Source organism: Symphalangus syndactylus, chromosome 20 (genome assembly GCF_028878055.3).
Source record: "Symphalangus syndactylus isolate Jambi chromosome 20, NHGRI_mSymSyn1-v2.1_pri, whole genome shotgun sequence".
In the NCBI taxonomy this organism is placed as follows: Eukaryota; Metazoa; Chordata; class Mammalia; order Primates; family Hylobatidae; genus Symphalangus; species Symphalangus syndactylus.
In genome coordinates, this window is record NC_072442.2 from 38,210,176 (window position 1) to 38,231,500 (window position 21,325).

Genomic DNA, 21,325 nt, shown 5'->3' on the forward strand with positions numbered 1-21,325 from the left:
TGGCTAGACCTAGGAGGAGTTTCAAGTCCTCAAGTGCCCCACTTCCTGCTGGCATAGAGTGGGAATGACCTCAGGGCTGAGCCATCGGAGGCCCCTATTTGCCAGGCCTGGGATTTCTCTGGTGACGCAACTCCCTTAAATCCTAGCTGACTGTCTGCCATTTCAATTCCTGGGGATACCATGTTCAAGGAACCAATGCTAACAATTTTGCCCAATTATGAAATTTGACTCTGAACCTGGCTATGGTTGTGCCTGTCTCCTAGAAACAGGCCTGGAGGCTCTGACGATGCCATCTAGGCCTTAGGTTCAGGTTCCTTCTTAGAACATCTGGGGTTCACTTCTCAGCATCCTTCTGGGATTGAGACCTTGAATTTCCTTTGGGGAACAATCTCCCCAGTCCATCCTCAGACAGGATATTTAATCTGGGATTGTTTCCGCTCCCAAATCTAGGTTGTGCCACTCAATATATTCCCATCTCCCTAGTCATGGGAGCAATCCCGTGATTGCTCAGGGATGGGCACTTGATCTACAACAGCCCGGAGTGAATCACAGGACTTTTGCTGGGAACACTGTGAAACGGACTTGTTCTTTCTTGCTGGTATCAAATAAGACTCTATAGCCCCAGGAGCTGCTGAGACTCCAATAAGGGGAGGGCTGCTGGGACTGCAAGGCAGGTTATTCGACACCGTGCATGTAGAACAGAGAGATAGAAAACAAAAAATAAAACAAAACAAAACAAAACAAAAAATAGACTATGGGTATAATAGATCATTTGCTCTGATGACTCCTAACTTGAGCATAGAGAAGAAAATTCAGCTTTTGCAGTTACACACAGCACACAATTGTCTCTTGGTGGTATTAGATCATTGGCCACAGATAGATTGAATCTTTCTTAACAAAGCTAATTATCCAACCTCCTTGGATGGTCCAGCTTAAAAGAAAGATTTTTGTTATCTTGTAGCACTATATTGAAGACCACAGGAAGTAAATTATGTTCAATATCTAACATTTTCCATCAAGTTCACCAATAATTTCATCACTTTTGGCCACATAATCTGACTCCCAAGGTACAACAGGAAATGGTTAACCCAGCTGATCCACTACCATGAGAATAGCTACCTTCCCAGGATGGAAAGAGGGCGTTTTCATTGCATTCCACACCACTTGTTCAGGTTCACTTTTCAAATTCTATTGCTTACATCACCCAACTTCTGGTACCAGTTCTGTATGGTCAAGATTCTTTTAGTTGCAAATAAACAAACCCACTCAATTTAAACAAAAGGGGACTTAGTGTGTCATGAGATGGGAAAGGCAGGAATATATTGGGAACAAGGACCAAATACTCCTAGTTTATCTCTCTCTCTATTATCTTGGTTTCCCACTTTGTGTTTCAACCTCATTGTCTCCTAAATGAGAATGGGTTTCTCCATGCAATTAGAGGATGCTGGCTACCAGTGGCATCCAGGATAGTACCTGAAAACCATAACTAGGGGAAAAAATAAGCCTTTTTTTTTTTATATCAACTGCAACCATAAAAATCCCAAGAAGGGTTTTGATTGGTTTGTCTTGAGTCATGTGCCAACCTTTCATCCAGGAGCATGGGATGCTATGATTGACTTGTACTGTATTGTATATGCACTCCTGCAGCTGTTACCAGAAATGTGGGGGAAGAGGATGCTTAGTAGAGGGAAAAAAAGCCACTGGAAGAATTAATGAAAAGACTTAGTAAAGTGGCCAGATATAAGATGAATATACAGAAACTAATGACTCTGTAGACATTGACAATTATTGATTAGAAATAGCTAGTTAATAATATCCCATTTCCAATTTAAAAAAGAAACCCTGTGATGATATAAGAATATATCTAACAAGAAATTTCAAAAAACTATGACTTTTCAAAGTTGGACATAAAATACAGGAGTAATAAATATAAAGAGTCATTGGTTTTCAATGGAATGACTCAATATTCTAATGCAGTAGATATACTCCTCCAAGGCCTGGCACAGTGGCTCACGCCTGTAATCCCAGCACTTTGTGAGGCCGAGGTGGGCGGATCTCCTGAGGTCAGGAGTTCAAGACTAGCCTGGCCAATGTGGCGAAACCCCGTCTTTACTAAAAATACAAAAACTAGCTGAGCATGGTGCTGGACGTCTGTAATCCCAGCTACTCGGGAGGCTGAGGCAGGAGAATTGCTTGAGCTGGGAGGCGGAGGTTGCAGTGAGCCAAGATCACGCCACTGCATTCCAGCCTGAGCAGCAGAACAAGACTCCACCTCAAAAAAAAAAAAAAAAAAAAAAAGATATACTCCTCTAATTAATCTGTAAATTCAATATATTCCTAATCAAAACTCTAATGGGATTTTCAAAGGGGGGATTTGAAATGCTGAGTCCGAAGTTCTTCTGGAAGATAAGTACATGAGTATAACCAAGAGCATCTCTTTTTTTGGATGGAATTTCGCTCTTGTCGCCCAGGCTGGAGTGCAGTCACGCGATCTTGGCTCACTGCAACCTCTGCCTCCCGGGTTCAAGCAATTCTCCTGCCTCAGCCTCCAAAGTAGCTGGGACTACAGGCGCATGCCACCACGCCTAGCTAATTTTTTTGTATTTTTAATAGAGACGGGGTTTCACCACGTGGGCCAGAATGGTCTCAATCTCTTGACCTCATGCTCCACCCGCCTTGGCCTCCCAAAGTGCTGGGATTACAGGTGTGAGCTACCGCGCCTGGCCTACGTCAAATTCCCGGCTCCGGGTCCATGGCCTATTAGGAATCAGGCCACACAGCAGGAGGTGAGCAGTGGGCAAGCCAGCAAAACTTCATTTGTATTTACAGCTACTCCCCATCACTTGCTGATGCACCTCCTGAGCTCCGCCTCCTGTCAGATCAGCAGTGGCATTAGATTCTCATAAGAGCGACCTACATACACGAGGGATCTAGGTTGCATGCTCCTTATGAGAATCTAATGCCTGACAATCTGCCACTGCCTCCCATCACCCCCAGAGGGGACCATCTAGTTGCAGAAAAACAAGCTCAGGGCTCCCACTGATTCTACATAATAGTGAGGTGCATAATTATTTCATTATATATTACAATGTAATAATAATAAAAATAAAGTACACAATAAATGTAATTTGCTTGGATCGTCTTGAAACCATTCTCTGACCCAGGTCTGTGGAAAAATTGTCTTCAACGAAACAAGTCCCTGGTGCCAAAAAGTTTGGGGACTGCTGTTTTAGACAGTAGCCATTCTATTGTAGCTAAATATTACAGAAAATAAACTGTGGCTCAACTCCCAAACATGCCAGCAAAGACCAAGTGAGGAGTTTAGACTTCCATCCTTGCAAGGCTGTAGGGAGGAAATTGACCTTCCCTTCCCTCATTCATCCACCGAATGGAGCCGTGTCAAGGGAAGGCAGAGTAAGGAGTAAGGACTTTCATCTCCACTGAGGGTAGTTCTCCTCGCAGTGTCAATAAAAATGATGTGGAGGGCCTTGCCTTCTACCCCTCTCTGGCAGTAAAGAGGTGAAGGCACCCCTTTTCTTGCCCGAGTAGCATCAAAGAAAGCCAGCTAAAACAGAAGGTTTAAATAAGATCAAGAGTATCATATTACTCAAAATGTACACATTTCAGTAGAAAATCAATTGTTATACGAAGAACCAGGAAATTTTCAACTGAATGAAAAAAGAAAACTGATAGATGCCAACATTGAGACGACAGGAGGCCGGGCGCGGTGGCTCACGCTTGTAATCCCAGCACTTTGGGAGGCCGAGGCGGGCGGATCATGAGGTCAGGAGATCGAGACCACGGTGAAACCCCATCTCTACCAAAAATACAAAAAATTAGCCGGGCGTGGTGGCGGGCGCCTGTAGTCCCAGCTACTCGGAGAGGCTGAGGCAGGAGAATGGCGTGAACCCTGGAGGCGGGGCTTGCAGTGAGCCGAGATCGCGCCACTGCACTCCAGCCTGGGTGACAGAGCAAGACTCTGTCTCAAAAAAAAAAAAAAAAAAAAAAAACATTGAGACGACAGGCATATTAACATTATCCGACAAAGATTTTTATGCAGCTATGATAAAAATACTTCAGTGAACACACTTGAAATAAATGAAAACCTAGAAAGTTTCAGCAAAAAAATAGAAGACATAAAGAAGATCCAAATGAAAATTTTAGAACTGAGAAATATAATAATCAAAATAAAGAACTCAGTGCATGAGTTCAACAGTAAAAATGGAGAGAATAGAGGAAAAATAGTAAACTGAAAAAAAAGGAAAATAGAAATTACCCAACTGAAGAACAGAGAGAAAACAGACTAAAACAAACAAAAAAAATGAACACAGTCTCAGGGACCTGTGGAGCGATAACAAAAGATCTAACACTCTTGTCATCAGAAGTCCAGAAGAGAGGAGAAAGAGAGCAGGGTTTTAAAAGTACTTAAGGTTGGGAGGCCGAGGCGGGCGGATCACGAGGTCAGGAGATCAAGACCATCCTGGCTAACACAGTGAAACCCCGTCTCTACTAAAAATACAAAAAATTAGCCGGGCGAGGTGGTGGGCGCCTGTAGTCCCAGCTACTGGGGAGGCTGAGGCAGGAGAATGGTGTGAACCCCGGGGGGTGGAGCCTGCAGTGAGCCGAAGATCGCGCCACTGCACTCCAGCCTGGGCAACAGCGAGACTGTCTCAAAAAAAAAAAAAGGTACTTAAGGGCTGGACGCGGTGGCTCACACCTGTAATCCCAACACTTTGGGAGGCGAGTCTGGGGAAATCACTTGAGCCCAGGAGTTTGAGACCAGCCCGGCCAACATGGCGAAACCCCGTCTCTAGTAAAAATACAAAAATTATTCAGGCATGGTGGCGTGTACCTGTAGTCCCAGCTACTCTGTAGTCTGAGGCAGGAGAATCACTTGAACCCAAGAGGCAGAGTTTGCAGTGAGCCCAGATGTCGAAATTGTGCTACTGCACTCCAGCCTGGGCAACACAGAAAGACATGCCCAGATCAACACATTCAATACAAACAGTATCTTTAAAAAGAAAGAAAGAAAGAAAAAAGTACCTGAGGCTAAGCTCAGTGGCTCATGCCTGTAACCCCAACACTCTGGGATGCCAAGGCAGGCAGATGTCCTTGAGCTCAGGAGTACCAGACTAGCTGGGTAATATGGCCTGTAATCCCAGCACTTTGGGAAGCCAAGTGGCGGATCACTTGAGGTCAGGGGTTTCAAACCAGCCTGGCCAACATGGTGAAACCCTGTCTCTACAAAAAATACAAAAATTAGTTGGGCGTGGCAGTGCGTGCCTGTGATCTCAGCTATTTGGGAGGCTGATGTGGGAAGATCATTTGAGCCTGGAAGGCAGTGGGAGGTTGCAGTGAGCCATGTTCGTGCCACTGTACTCCAGCCTGGGCGATGAGACCCTGTCGGAAAAAAAAAAAAAAAAGTACTTGAAGAAATAGTGTCTGAAGACATCTCAAATTTGGCAAAAGACATAAACCTACAGGCTCAAGAAGTCAAGTGGATCCCAAATAGGCTAAACTCAAATCCACACCAAAACACATCACAAACTTCTGAAAACTAGGCAAAGCAAAAGGCTTTAAAGCAGTGAGAGAGAAGTAGTATCTTACCTATAAGGGAGAAACTATTTAAATGACAGTAGATTTCTAATCAGAGACTAAGGAGGCTAGAAGGAAGTGGCATATTTTCCAGATGTTGATAGAAAATAACTCATCCCAGAATCCTACATTCAGCAAAAATACCCTTCATGAATAAGAGGTTAATCAAGACATTTTCACATGAAGAAAAACTAAGAGACTTTGTTGCCAGCAGGTCTACCTTTAAAAATGGCTGAGGGAAATTCTTTAAACAGAGTGGATATTATAATAGAACATCTTGGAACATTAGGAAGAAGGGAAGAACATGGTAAGCAAAAATATGAATACATTTAATAAACTAACTTATCCTCTTGATTTTTCTAAATTATGTTTGATGGTTGAAGCAAAATTATAAGACTACCTGGTGTGGTTCTAAATGAATATAAAGGAAATATTTAAGACAATTATACTAAAAATGGGGAGAGTAAAGGACCTTAAAGATAAGGGTTTTTTTTTTCGAGATGGAGTTTCACCCTTGTCATCCAGGCTGGAGTGCAGTGGTGTGATATCAGCTCACTGCAACCTCTGCCTCCTGGGTTCAAGTGATTCTCCTGCCTCAGCCTCCTGAGTAGCTGGAATTACAGGCATGCACCACCATTCCTGGTTAAGTTTTTGTTTGTTTTTTTTTTGTATTTTTAGTATTTTGTATTTTTGTATTTTTTGTTTTAGGCTTTTGTCATGTTGGCCAGGCTGGTGTCAAACTCCTGACCTTAGGTGATCCTCCCACCTCAGCCTCCCAAAGTGCTGGGATTACAGGGGTGAACCACCGTGTCCAGCCAAGAAAGATAAGGTTTCTATGTTTCATTCTAACTGGGAAAAATTACATCAGTAGAATGTGATTAGATTGATAGATAGATAATATAATAGCTAGAGTGACTATTTTAAAAACTATACAAAAAGATGTACTCAGAAACACTATCAAAATGGAATTCTAAAATATGTTCCATTGAGCCACAGGAAGGCAGGAAAAAGAACAAAAATGAGAAACAGAGAATAATCATAAAACAACAACAAAAACCCACTGGTTTAATTCCTAACATATCAGTAATTCCGTTAAATGTAAATGGTCTAAATACACATATTAAAAAATGGAGATTGGCAGAGTTTATAGAAAATATGACCAATTATATGCTGCCTAAAAAAAACTTACTTCAAATATACAGTAGTCCCCGCTTATCTGCAGGGGATATGTTCCAAGACACTCAGTGGATGCCTGAAACTGAGGATAGTATCAAACCCTATATATATGATGTTTTTTCAGTCTGATAACCCTCAAGACTGACTACTAAGTGACTAACGGGCAGGTGGTGTATACAGCATAAATACACTGAACAAAGGGGTGATTCACATCCTGGTGGAAGACAGAAGGATGGTGAGAGATCTCATCATGTTACTCAGAATGATGAGCAATTTAAAATTTATTGTTTATTTCTGGAATTTTAAACAATATTTTTGGACCACAGAAAGAAAAACTACGAATAAGGGGGCACCACAATAACTATATAGGCAGGTTGAAAGTAAAGAGATTTTTTAAAAAAGATATGTCATGCAAATATCAATTAAAATAAAGCAGGGGTGGCTATATTATTATCAGATAAAGTAGACTTCATTTTTTTGTTGTTGTTTTTTGAGACAGAGTCTCACTGTGTCACCCAGGCTAGAATGCAGTGGCATGATCTTGGCTCAGTGCAACCTCTGTCTCCCAGGATCAAGGGACTCGCATGCCTCAGCCTCCTGAGTATCTAGGATTATAGGCATGCACCACCACATCCAGCTAATTTTTATAATTTTAGTAGGGACAGAATTTCGCCATGTTGGCCAGACTGGTCTTAAACTCCTGGCCTCAAGGAATCCATCCACCTTGGCTTCCCAAAGTGCTGGGACTGCAGGTGTGAGCCACTGCACCTGGCATGGATAAAGTAGACTTCAGAGCAAAGAAAAGTACCAGAAGCAGAGAAAATGAAAGTCAATCTCTCAAGAAGACATAGCAATCCTAAATTGTATGCATCAAACAACAGAGCTACAAAATATGTAAATAAACTGATGTTCAGAGCTGTCCAACATAGAGGGGAAAATTGATATAACTGAAAGGGGAAATAGACAAATCCATGATTATGCTGGAAACTTCAACACCCCTCTCTCAGCAATGAACAGGACAATTAGATAGAAAATTAGCAAGTGAGGCCAGGTGCGGTGGCTCATCCCTGTAATACCAGCACTTTGGGAGGCCAAGGCAGGCAGATGACAAGATTGGCAGTTCAGGACAAGCCTGGCCAATATGGTGAAATCCCATCTCTACTAAAAATACAAAAATTAGCTGGGCATGGGGGTGTGTGGCTGTAGTCCCACCTACTCAGGCAGCTGAGGCAGGAGAAGGTGGAGGTTGCAGTGAGCCAAGATTGCGCCACTGCACTCCAGCCTGGATGACAGAGCTAGACTCTGTTAAAAAAAAAAAAAAAAAAAAAAAAGAAAATCAGCAAGTGTACAGAAGAACCTAACATCATCAACCAACAAGAACATTACGATTGAAAACAGCAGGATGAACATTATTTTCAAGTGCCCACAAGATACACACCACATCCTGGACCATAAAATTATCTCAATAATTTTTTTTTTTTGAGAGAGAGTCTTGTTCTGTCACCCAGGCTGAAGTGCAATGAAGTGATCTCGGCTCACTGCAACCTCTGCCTCCCAGGTTCAAGCGATTCTCCTGCCTCAGGCTCCCAAGTAGCTGGGATTATATGGGCCCACCACCATGCTTGGCTAATTTTTATATTTTTAGTAGAGATGGGGTTTCACCATGTTGGCCAGGCTGGTCTTGAACTCCTGACCTCAGGTGATCTGCCCACCTCGGCCTCCCAAAGTGCTGGGCGTGGTGGTGTGTGCCTGTAATCCCAGCTACTTGGGAGGCTGAGGCAGGAGAAGTGCTTGAACCTGGGAGGCAGAGGTTGCAGTGAGATTGTGCCATTGCACTCCAGCCTGGGGACAGAGCAAGACTCTGTCTCAAAAAAAAAAAAAAAAAAAAAAAAGGGAAAAGTCTCAAATCAATAATCTAATCTTCCTCCTCAAGGGCCAGAAAAAGAAAAGCAGAATAAATGCAAAGCAAGCAGAAGGATAAGAGCAACTATCTATTAAATTTAAAACAAAAACAATAGAGAAAATAAATGAAACAAAGAGCTAGTTCTTTTTAAAAATGAATAAAATGGACAAACCTCTAGCAAGACTGACAAAGAAAAAAGAAGACTCAAGTTACCAATGGCAGGACCAAAATGGGATATTGCTACAGATCTCCAGACAATAAAAGGAGAATAAGGGAACGTTATGAATAATTATGCATATAAAGTTAGTAACTTAGATGAAATGAACCAATTCCTCAAAAAACAAAATCTACACCCAATATGAAACAGACAATTTGAATAGTCCTACAACTATTAAGTAAATTGAGTTCATAATATAAAACTCCCAAAAATGAAATCTTCAGGCCCAGATGGTTTCATTGGAGAATTCTATCAAATGGTGAAAGAATTAACACCAATTCTGGCTGGGTGTGGTGGCTCACACCTGTGATCTCAGCACTTTGGGAATCTGAGGAGGGCAGATCACCTGAGCTCAGGAGTTTGGGACCAGCCTGGGCAACATGGTGAAACCCCGTCTCTACAAAAAAATACAAAAATTAGCCAGGTGTAGTGGTGTGTGCCTGTAGTCCCAACTACTCGGAAGGCTGAGGCAAGAGGATTGCTTGAGCATGGGAGGTGGAGGTGGCGGTGAGCCAAGATTGTGCCACTGCACCCCAGTCTGGGTGACAGAGTGAGACCCCCCGTCTTAGAAAAAAAACAAAACAAAACAAAAAAAAACTAACACCAATTCTATATAATCTCTTCCAGAAAGTAAAAGAGAAACACTTACCAATTCATTTTAAGCCCTAATACATCAGTAATTCCATTCTGATATGTTAAATATAACATGTCAGATATGTTATCAGATATCAGATCATCTGATATGGGCTAAATATAACAATTTTTAATTGGCAAATTAGCAGAGTGATGAAAAGTCATGATTCATCTGTATGCTGTCTACAAGAGACTCACTTTAGATATAAGAAAACAAAGAATTTGAAGGAAAAAATATTCCATGCAAGTTGTAACCAAAAGAGAGCTGGTGGTTATATTGTTGTCAAAGTAGACCTTACATTTTTTTAAAAGATTATAAGAGACAAAGGACATTATATATTGATAAAATCCTCAGTTACAATGATAAACATACAAGCCCCTAATAACAGAGCCCCCAAATACATTAAGAAAAAATTTGACAGAAAACAGATTAGTAGGTAACCTACAAGGGTCAAAGAGGGGGTGAGATCTAGAGGGAAATGGGTGTCATTATAAATGGGCTATAGGATCCTTGTGGTGATGGAAATGTTTTGTATCTTGACTGCATGAATGTTGGTACCTATGTTGTAATATTATAGTTTTATAAGTGTTACCACTGGGAAAACAGGATAAAGGGTACATGGGATTTCTGTATTATTTCTTAAAAAATTTTTTTTTTCATTGATGTTGTTGTTGAGATGGAGTCTCTGTCTGTCGTCCAGGCTGGAGTACAGTGGCACAATATTGGCTCACTGAAACCTCCACCTTCCAGGTCCAAGCGATGCTCCTGCCTCAGCCTCTTGAGTAGCTGAAACTACATGTGTGCACCACCATGTCCAGCTAACTTTCATATTTTTAGTAGAGACAGGGTTTCTTACCTTGCCTCTCAAAGTGCTGGGATTACAGGCATGAGCCACTGTGCCAAGCCTCTGTATTATTTCTTACAACTTTTTGTGAATCTATAATTATCTCAAAGTAAAATGTGTCATTTAAAAAGTGTATAATTGGCATATTAAAAGACAAATGAATAAAAGGAAAAAAATACAGACTCATACTTATGTATACCTTGGAATTCAAAATATAATAATGATGGCATTGTAAATAAATGGGGAACTAATGGACTAGCCAATAAATGGTGTTACTAGAGGATAATGACACCTCTAGTAACACCATTTGTTGTTGATAGGATAATGACTATCCATTATCTCTAATGTAGATATTTTCCTTGACAACTTTGTGGGAAGGAAGACAGGTTAAGCTACTGTAACAAAGTGACCTCGAAGTATAGTAGCTCAAATAAGAAATATGTGTACTTTTTTCCTTAGAGACTTTTAGACTTAGGGTGTATTGGTGGCTCACCTGTGGGGACAAGCAGAGATTATTTATTAGTCAGGTGTCCCAATCTTTGAAGATATGACATCAGTCTCTGTCTGAATTTTGTTAACAATCCCTCTTACTATCAAGTTGGTCAGAAAGTTCTAGCTGGACAATAAGGCAGACTGTGCATTTTAATGTGACTGAACATTAGACCCTCAAACAACATGGGTTTCAACTGCATGAGTCCACTCGTACACAGATCTTTTCCAATAAAAATTATACCAAGTGTCCCAGCCTTTCCTGCCTCCCCTTCCACCTCCTCCAACTCTTCCACCTCTGCCACCCCGGAGACAGCAAGACCAACCCCTCCTCTTCCTCCATCTCCTCAGCCTACTCAACAGGAAGATGATGAGGTTGAAGACCTTTTTGATGATCCACTTTCACTTAATGAATAATAAATATATTTCCCCTTCCTTATGGCTTCCTTCAGAACATTTTCTTTTCTCCAGTTGACTTAATTGTAAGAATATAGTATATAATACATATAATATACAAAATATCTGTTAATCAACTGTTTATGTTATTGGTAAGGTTTCCAATCAACAGTAGATAAGTTTTTGGGCAGTCAAAAGTTTATGCAGATTTTCAACTACATGAGCGTTCAAGGGCCCACTGTGTGTGTATATAAATAAATATGTAAATTTGTATGAAATAAAGAGTATAGACAAATAAATTAAATGACATCATGAGAAAGCAGTCACCCATATCCAGAAAGTGGGATACTTCTCTACAGAACAGCTGATTTGGCTACTTAAAAAGTCAACAGCATTTAAGAAAAAGGAGAAGTAGAAGGACTATTCCCTATTAAAAGAGGGGGAATAACAATGAAGTATCAGATGTAGACTTTGTTTGGAATCTGGGCAAACAAATCAGTTGTGAAAGACATTTGGGTTACAGTGAGGTAAATATGGATAAGTACTCAATAAAAGAACATACTAGAAATTATTTTTGATTTTGTTAGGCATGATAGTGGCATTGTGGTTATGTAACAAAAATGCCCTTGCTTTTAAGAGATGTAGACTGAAATATTTGACAGTGAAATATCATGATATTAACAACTTAGTTTAGAATGCCTGAAAAAATAGACAAAGCAATATGGCAAAATGTTAATAATTGTTAAATACAGTGAATGTTTTGTATGCTCAAAATTTTTTATAATAAGTTTCAAAAGAATGAAATTGTCACTGAGTACAGCATCCAGGAGAGACTCTGTGGCCCTGGTGATGTTCAAGGGCCTCCTTGAAGAGTGTTGTCGGCTCTCTGCCAAGCTACTGTCGGCCTCACAGGCTTGGTTCCCATCTAGGTGAATCTCATTTAGACATCTCCCTTTTTAAAAGACGGTCCACTGTTACTCCAAAGTCAAAGCATCCATCTAAAATGTATGCCCACTGCTTCTTCACTGATCTGAAATCCTAGTATTGAACATGAGAAGCAGACAGGACTTGGCTATGACCCTCCACTTCGGACTATGATTGTGGTCCTCACACCTGGCCAGAAGCTTCAGTTGTTCCCTCCCACTTTGAACTCCACAATTGGAAATTGGCTATAGGCAAAGCTTTGTGAGCTTTTGCTACTCATATGGAAGCTACACCAATACTTCAGCAAGACCTAGGAATGGCAGGGTCAACCTTTGATAGATCAGAAAATAATTTACATAGGGATAAAATGAGGATGTGATCTCTGTCTCTCCACTCCCACAGCTTTTCGTCTTGTTTCTTAACAGTGTGATATTAGTTTGGGATGAGCTGGATCCATATCCTCCCACTATAGGAACAGACTGTGCAGCATCTTCATCCTCTTACTCACAATGATGTGATTTGCTTATTATGACTGGGAAGGGATGTCTTAATTGAGGTTCTCTTAGTAGTCCCAGAATCCCACTACAAACTAAAGGAGAATTGTTATCACCACATGGAAGTGACTCAAGGGACAAAGAGAGGAAGTTAAGTAGAACTTTAAAGGGAACTGGAACCAGGAAATTCTCTTTCACTCTTACTCTCATCTTGCTATCACTCAATCTCTTCTTAAGTTTTATTCCTCTGTCTCCTTGCATATCTTCTTCTACTCCAGCTCCACAAACTGTATTCTCTGCATCTTCATATGCTTGGCTGACTTGTTGCAACACAGTGTAGACAACCCAAACTCAAGCACCACCCCAAAGTGACTAATGACTCTCAACCTCAATTCTTTCATGTGTCAATGCACTTTCAATCAGTTATGATGCAGATGAGGTGGGGCAGGGTCACATCATATAAACATGGCCTTCCGAGGCTTACCCCTGGAGGGAGGAGGGTGTGGGAGAAGTTTTCAGAAAGGAGGAGTATGGTATATAATATCTATTATTTTGCCCAAAAAAGGTTACAGTTGGACTATTTTTTGAACTGATATATAGCTGGTAATCCCACATAGTCAGTTACCTCTTCAATTATATTGACATTTTTTTTTTTTTTCTTGAGACGGAGTCTTGCTCTGTCGCCCAGGCTGGAGTGCAGTGGCGCAATCTCGGCTCACTGCAAGCTCCGCCTCCCAGGTTCACGCCATTCTCCTGCCTCAGCCTCTCCGAGTAGCTGGGACTACAGGCGCCCGCCACCACGCCCGGCTAATTTTTTGTATTTTTAGTAGAGACGGGGTTTCACTGTGGTCTCGATCTCCTGACCTCGTGATCCACCCGCCTCGGCCTCCCAAAGTGCTGGGATTACAAGCGTGAGCCACCGCGCCCGGCCTATATTGACATTTTTAAGACCTACCCAAAAAATTTCAGGTAACTATTCAGCATATTAAATGAAATAAAATAAATCTATTAGGAGAAAACTGAGATACAAAGATAAAAGGCCAGGATGAAAGAAAAATAGATGAGATAAGACAAAACTGAAAAGAAAACTAAAATCCAATGGAGGAATTTAAACTTTCAGTGAAGGCTCTAAAGAGCACACTTGAACTGGGGGAAAACCAAATCAGTGAGGTGAAAGACCATTTTGATATTGTGTGTGGCCGAACATGATTCAGCCATGTATCTGTGCCACAGTTTCTTTTTTTTTTTTTTTTTGAGACGGAGTCTCACTCTGTCACCTAGGCTGGAGTACAGTGGCGCCATCTCGGCTCACTGCAAGCTCTGCCTTCCGGGTTCACACCATTCTGCTGCCTCAGCCTCCCGAGTAGCTGGAACCACAGGCACCTGCCACCATGCCTGGTTAATTTTTTGTATTTTTAGTAGAGACGGGGTTTCACCGTGTTAGCCAGGATGGTCTCGATCTCCTGACCTCGTGATCCTCCTGTCTTGGCCTCCCAAAGTGCTGGGATTACAGGTGAGCCACCATGCCCAGCCCACAATTTCTCTTACATCACAGAAGAATACTTGTTATATTAGGATATGACCACAGGCAGTTGTGTTTTTTCAGATGTTTTCTGAAGCAGTTCCTACATCCCTTTTCCCTATCTGGAAAACCCAGTGGTAATCTAGGTATAAGTAGCTTAGGCAGGCTGGGTTTTTTGTTTGTTTGTGTGATTGAGGCAGAGTCTCACTCTGTCTCCCAACTTTAGTGACACTAATGCTAATAAGTCCTGATAACCCAATACCATCAGACCAGCCCCCAACAGTTACTTTTATACCCAGCTGTTTATAACTCTTGCCATATAAACTCTTACAAAATATGGCATACTAAGAGATAGCTGTAACCACAGACACTCAGAAAGGCATTCATGTAAATCATAAGTACAGATATTTATCCTTCTGGATCACTCCCTCCTTTAGAAATTAATCTTCAGCCATCCCCAAGTTAATAAGCCACTACTAAGATAACTTTGGAAATCTCTCCCAGAGGACAGAATATAAAGTCAAAAAATGAAAACGAAGTAATAGGAAGAGAAACAAAGGCCGGATGCAGTGGCACACGCCTGTAATCTCAACATTTAGAGAGGCCAAGGCAGGCAGATTGCTTGAGCCCAGGAATTTGAGACCAGCCTAGGTAAAATGATGAAATTTTGTCTCCACTAAAAACACAAAAATTTAGCTGGGCATGGTGGCATGTGCCTGTAATCCCAGCTACTTAGGAGGCTGAGGTGGGAGAATCACCTGAGCCTGGGAAGTTGAGGTGACAGTGAGCTGTGATAGCACCACTGCACCCCAGCCTGGGCAACGGGAGTGAGATCCTGTCTCAAAAAAAAAAAAAAAAAAAAATGTCGGGAGTGGTGGCTCACGCCTGTAATCCCAGCACTTTAGAAGGCCAAAGTGGGTGGATCACAAGGTCAGGAGATCAAGACCATCCTGGCTAACACGGTGAAACCCTGTCTCTACTAAAAATACAAAAAATTAGCCAGGTGTCGTGGCGGGTGCCTGTGGTTCCAGCTACTCGGGAGGCTGAGGCAGGAGAATGGCGTGAACCTGGGAGGCAGAGCTTGCAGTGAGCCGAGATTGCGCCACTGCACTCCAGCCTGGGCGACAGAGTGAGACTCCGTCTCAAAAAAAAAAAAAAAAAAAAAAAAATGGCATCAGACTTCTTAAGAGCAATACTAAAAACTAAGTGACAATGAAAAAAATGCTTTAAAAATTCTGTAAGTAGGGCACGTGTGATGGTTCATGCCTGTAATCCCAGCATTCTGGGAGGCCGAGGCAGGTGGGTCAACTGAAGCCAGGAGTTCGAGACCAGCATGGCCAGCATGGTGAAACCTCATGTCTACTAAAAATATAAAAATTAGCCAGGCGTGGTGGCATGCACCTCTAATCCCAGCTACTCTGGTGGCTGAGGCAGGAGAATCACTTGAACTCAGGAGGCAGTGGTTGCAGTGAGCCGAGATGGCACCACTGCACTCTTGCCTGGGCAGCAGAGTGACTGAGACTCCATCTCAGGAAAAAAAAAAAAAAGTCTGAGAGTACTGTCATACTGGTCTTTAAGAAAAAAAATTCTGAGAGAAAATTATTTCAACCTAGCCTTTTATACTGAGTCAAACTATCACTCACATGTGTAAGTAAAATAAAGACATGTTAAATACTCAGAAGTGTTATTGCCTATACACCAAAGACTCCTTGAAGATTTTCTTTAGCAAAATTTAATAAATAAAGAAAGAAGACCACCAAGCATGGAAGAAGGCAAACCCACTATCATTGAGAATCAAAAGAAACAACAGATTTAGACAACAACCCTGCCATCACCCCCTACAAGGACAGCAGATGTTGAAAATACATAATAGCTAGGTGTAGAATGTTTACAAAAACAAATAATGCAATTATAAGGATAAATATGGTTCACACCTGTAATCCCAGCACTTTGGGAAGCCAAGGTGGGAAGATTGCTTGAGCCCAGAGTTTAAGACCAGCCTAGGCAACATAGCGAGACCCTGTCTCTACAAAAAAAAAAATTTTTTTTTAATTAGCTAGGTATGGCAGTGCATGCCTGCAGTCCCAGCTACTCAGGAGGTTGAGGTGGGAGGATGGCTTAAGCCCAGGAGGTGGAGGTTGCAGTGAGCCAAGAAAATGCCACTGCACTCCAGCCTGGGCAACAGAGCCAGACCCTGTCAAAAAAAAAAAAAAAAAAAAGACACCCATCTGATTGGAGTCCTAAAGGATGAAATTGGAGAGAATAGAAAGAAGCAATATTTAAAGAGATGATGACTGAGAATTTTCAGAGCTCATGAAAATGATGAATGCAAAGATCCATGAAACACAATGTATCCCAAATATGATAAGGAAAAATAAAATCATGCCTTCTCACATCATAGTGAATCTTTAGGGCATGAATATAAATAGAAGATCTGGAAAGCAGAGAAAAAACACAGATGACCTAACAAAGAATGATAATTAGAATAGCAGCAGATCTCACAACAATGAAGCCAGAATACAGTGGAATTACTCATATAAAATGATAAGAAAAGGCTGGGTGCAGTGGCTCATGCCTGTAATCCCAGCACTTCAGGAGGCCGAGGCGAGCAGATCACTTGAGGTTGGGAGTTCAAGACCAGCCTGGCCAACATGGTGAAACCCTGTCTCTACTAAAAATACAAAAAAAAAAAATAACATTAGCCAGGCATGGTGGTGGATGCCTGTAATCCCAGCTACTCAGGAGGCCGAGGCAGGAGAATCACTTGAACCTGGGAGACAGAGGTTGCAGTGAGCCGAGATTATGCCACTGCACTTCAACCTGGGTGACACAATGAGTACAACTTCACCTCAAAAAAAAAATTAAGAAAAAAATACTGTTCACCCGAAATTGTGTATTCAGCAAAACAATCACTCAATACCAATAGGGAAAATGATAACATTTATAAGAAACAAGCCCAGGGGAAGTTTACAAAGAGAACTTCTCTAAAAGAACTTATAAAGGATTTAAAGATGTAGGTAAATGATCCCCCAAAAAAGAGAAATGCAAAAAAGGGAAAATGAACAAAAAAGAATGGTAACATAAAGGTAAGTCCAAACCAAGCATAGTCTCAATAAAATAATAAAGGAGTCCAATTTTTAGGGGTTAAAAGAAGAAAGAACGAAATGAGTAAGTTGAGAGGAGAAAAATATGAATGGAAAAAAGGTTATTAGAATGGCTACTAAAATGATAATATAGGAGTTATCAATAAGTCAGAAGAAGGAAGTAAGTTTTTATTAGTAAGTCAGAAGGAGGAACAGTAAGTCAGAAGGAGGAAGATCAGAATTAAAGTGATCAAAAATTATTTTACTGATGAGAAGGGAGGATAAAACATCATTCATTATTAAATATACTCATTAAAATGTATAGATAAGCCACTAAAATAAATAAATTATAGAAATGCAAACAAGTAAAAGAAAAAAAAAGTGTAATAAATAGGGGAAAACTGAGCTGAGCATGGCAGCTCACTCTTCTAATCCCAGTGCTTTGGGAGGCCAATGCAGGAGGATCACTTGAGGCCAAGAGTTCAAGAGCAGTCTGGGCAATATAACCAGGCCCTGTTTCTACAAAGAAAAAAAAAATTTTTTTTTAACTAGCTAGGCTTCGTAATGTGCACATCTGTAGTCCTAGCTATTTGGGAGGCTGAGGCAGAAGCATCACTTGAACCCATAAGTTCAATGCTGCAGTGAGCTATGATCGCACCACTGTACTCCAACCTGAGTGACAGAGTGAGACCCCATCAGAGGTGGGGTCAAAAAAGAGTGAAAGAAACCATCCCCCAAAAGACAAAAAACCAGCACTTGAGGTTATGACCAGTCGAATAAGATAAGGAAAATAAATTAGAAGCGTAATGATTAGAAACAAGGAAATAAAACTCTCATTAATTTTTTTTTTTTTTTTTTTTTTTTTTTTTGAGACAGAGTCTCGCTGTGTCACCCAGGCTGTAGTGTGGTGGTGCGATCTTGGCTCACTGCAAGCTCCACCTCCCAGGTTCATGCCATTCTCCTGCCTCAGCCTCCTGAGTAGCTGGGACTACAGGCGCCCACCACCATACCCGGCTAAAATTCTCATTTTTTTTAAATAATATGATTGGCCACAGAGAAAGCTCTAAAGAAGTTATAGGAAATTCCCCCAAAATAATAAGAGACTTTAGCAACATGGATCTCATGATCAATATACAAAAATCAATTGTAATTCTGCAAACCAGTAACAAACAGCTAGGAAACATATATTTTAAAAGATGCCTTTTACAGAGAAAAAAAGAAATACCCAAGAATAAATTTAACAAAAGATATAAAAGTCCTGCACCTACAAATTGGAAAACTTTGCTAAAGAACCTTAAAGATGACCTAAATAAATGAAGAAATATCCCATGTTCATGCATAGAAAGACAATATCACAAAGTTATCTCTTCTCTCAAATTGAACAATAGATTTAGTCCAACCTCAATAAGGTTGTTATGAAAATTTCCAGGTTATTATATATTGCATATAGAAGGGCAAAGAGCTAGCTAGGCATAGTCAAGTCACTTCAGAAGAAGAAATTTTAAAAAGAGGACTTTGCTCTACCAGAAGTAGTATGTGAGACTACTACCATGGGCAAAAGAAAGACTATTCAACAAAAACAAACAGGAGAAATTGGAAAACAAAAACAAAAATGAATCCTTCACACCATACACTAAAAGGAATTAAATGTCAAATGCAAAACTTCAAATCCTATGAAAAAAATACAGATGAATATCTTTCTAACCCTCAAGCAGAAAAAGTTTTCTTAAATGAGATAAGGAAAAGTACTAACTATAAAATGTTGGCCAGATGTGGTGGCTCATGCCACCCCAACACTTTGGGAGGTCAAGGCGAGAGGGTCACTTGAGGTCAGGAGTTCAAGATCAGCTTGGGTGACATAGCAAGACCTCATCTCTACAGAAAATTTTTAAATTAGCCAGGCATGGTGGCATATGCCTGTAGTCCTAACTACTGGGGAGGCTGAGTGGAAGGATCACTTGAGGCCAGGAGTTTGCAGCTGCAGTGAGTTATAATGACACCACTGCATTCTAGCCTGGGTGACAGAACAAGACCCTGTCTCTTAAGAAAAAAAAAAAAAAGTAAAATTGTTCAATTTAGCTACATTAAAACTACAAATTTTTGTTCATCAGAAAACCACTTTAAAGAAAATGAAAAGAGGAACAATAATCTAGAGGAAGATAATTGCAATATAAATAACCAAATGATGGTTGATATCAAGTCAAGAATATATAAAGAACCAGAACCAATGAGAAAAAGACAAATACCCTAATAGCAATATGAGTGAAAGATATGAACAAATCATTTTACAAACCTATGATTAGAAAACATATGAAGAAAGGCTCAACCTTACTACTGCTGAAAGAAAGAAAGAAACTCAACATGTTCTCTTGTACGTTATTGGTGAGAGTGTAAATTAGTAAAGTAATTTGGCATTCTCTTGTTAAATTGTACATTCACATATCCTACCGATTTCTAGATACAGACTTGACTTGAGAAATTTTAGCACTTGTGTGCCTGAAGACACATTAAAAAATATTTTAAAAACTGTTCATAATAACAAAAGTGTGTAAATTGTCAACAGGAAAATAGATAAGTAAATTATAGCAAACATACACATAATGGAATATCATAAAATAGTGAAAAATGAAAAATACGTGCCACAAATGGATGAATCTTAAAAACAGTGTTGAGTCAAAAATCAAAACATATATGTATGTATGTATGTATACATACACACACACATATATTATTTTATAAAGTTAAAAACAAGTAAAACTACATAGCACAGTAGTTAGACTTACATAAAGTATTAACACTTAATTTTAAGAAGCAAGAAAGGGGCTGGATGCAGTGGCTCATGACTATAATCTCAGCACTTTGGGAGGCCAAGGTGAGGATCTCTTGAGCCCAAGAGTTTAAGACCAGCCTGGGCAACATAGCAAGACCTTATCTCTACAAAAATAAAAAATATAACAAATAAAAGGCAGGAAAAGCAAAACACAAAATTAAAGATACTGGTTATCTATGAGGGAAAGGCAGGAGATTAGATGGAGGAAATATAGTTGTGATATTATTAGTGTTTAACTCTTGAAGAAATATCTTGAGTTGTGCGGTATTTAGATTATATATATTATAGATATATATGGTATGTGTATATATACACAGTATATACAGTAAAAGGTACATCTAATAGTGAAGAAATAACAGTAATGAACCTTTATGAGCCAAATAACACCACATCAAAACATGCAGTCAGACTTCCAGAAAAGGTGGTAAAGTATGGCTTGATCACAAGTCACTTAACTTCATATCTAATGAAGGGAGCAAAAATCATTTTTAAATGGCGAGAGAAAAGAGTATTATAATTATCAACAACAGTTCCTCCAAGAAAGGAATTGGACCCAACCCATTAACTTTAGAAAGTGACAGCCACGGGGTAGGAGTAGGGGGAGAAATAATCTGAACTCACAGAGCACAATGTGGCAGAACTCCTGTCATTTACAAAATTATGAGACTCCAAATTCAAAGGAAATGGAGCCAAGTATGCCACCTTAGTTTTTCCTTCTAACTAGAAGGTGCCTCTGAGTAGAGAGCAAAAAAGGATGGGATGTGAATTGTGACAAAAAAAAAAAAAAGAAAACCAAAAAAACCCCAGGTTTTTCCAGACTCCAAACAGAACTGGGAGAACTACCCAAAGCCCATGATGATGTTTCCCCATTAGAGTGGGGTGCACCCTGGACTGTGGTGGGGCAACATAGTAACTCTAACTTCTTAATGTTTCCTATAAGCGCCTGTCTTATCCTGAGAGTTCTTTTAGAAACTATTTCTTGGCTGGGCACGGTGGCTCATAATCCCAGCACTTTGGGAGGCCGAGGCGGACAGATCACAAGGTCAAGAGATCGAGACCATCCTGGCTAACATGGTGAAAACCCCGTCTCTACTAAAAACACAAAAAAAGCCAGGCGTGGTAGCACGCGCCTGTAGTCCCAGCTACTCGGGAGGCTGAGGCAGGAGAATTGCTTGAACCCGGGAGGCAGAGGTTGCAGTGAGCTGAGATCGCGCCACT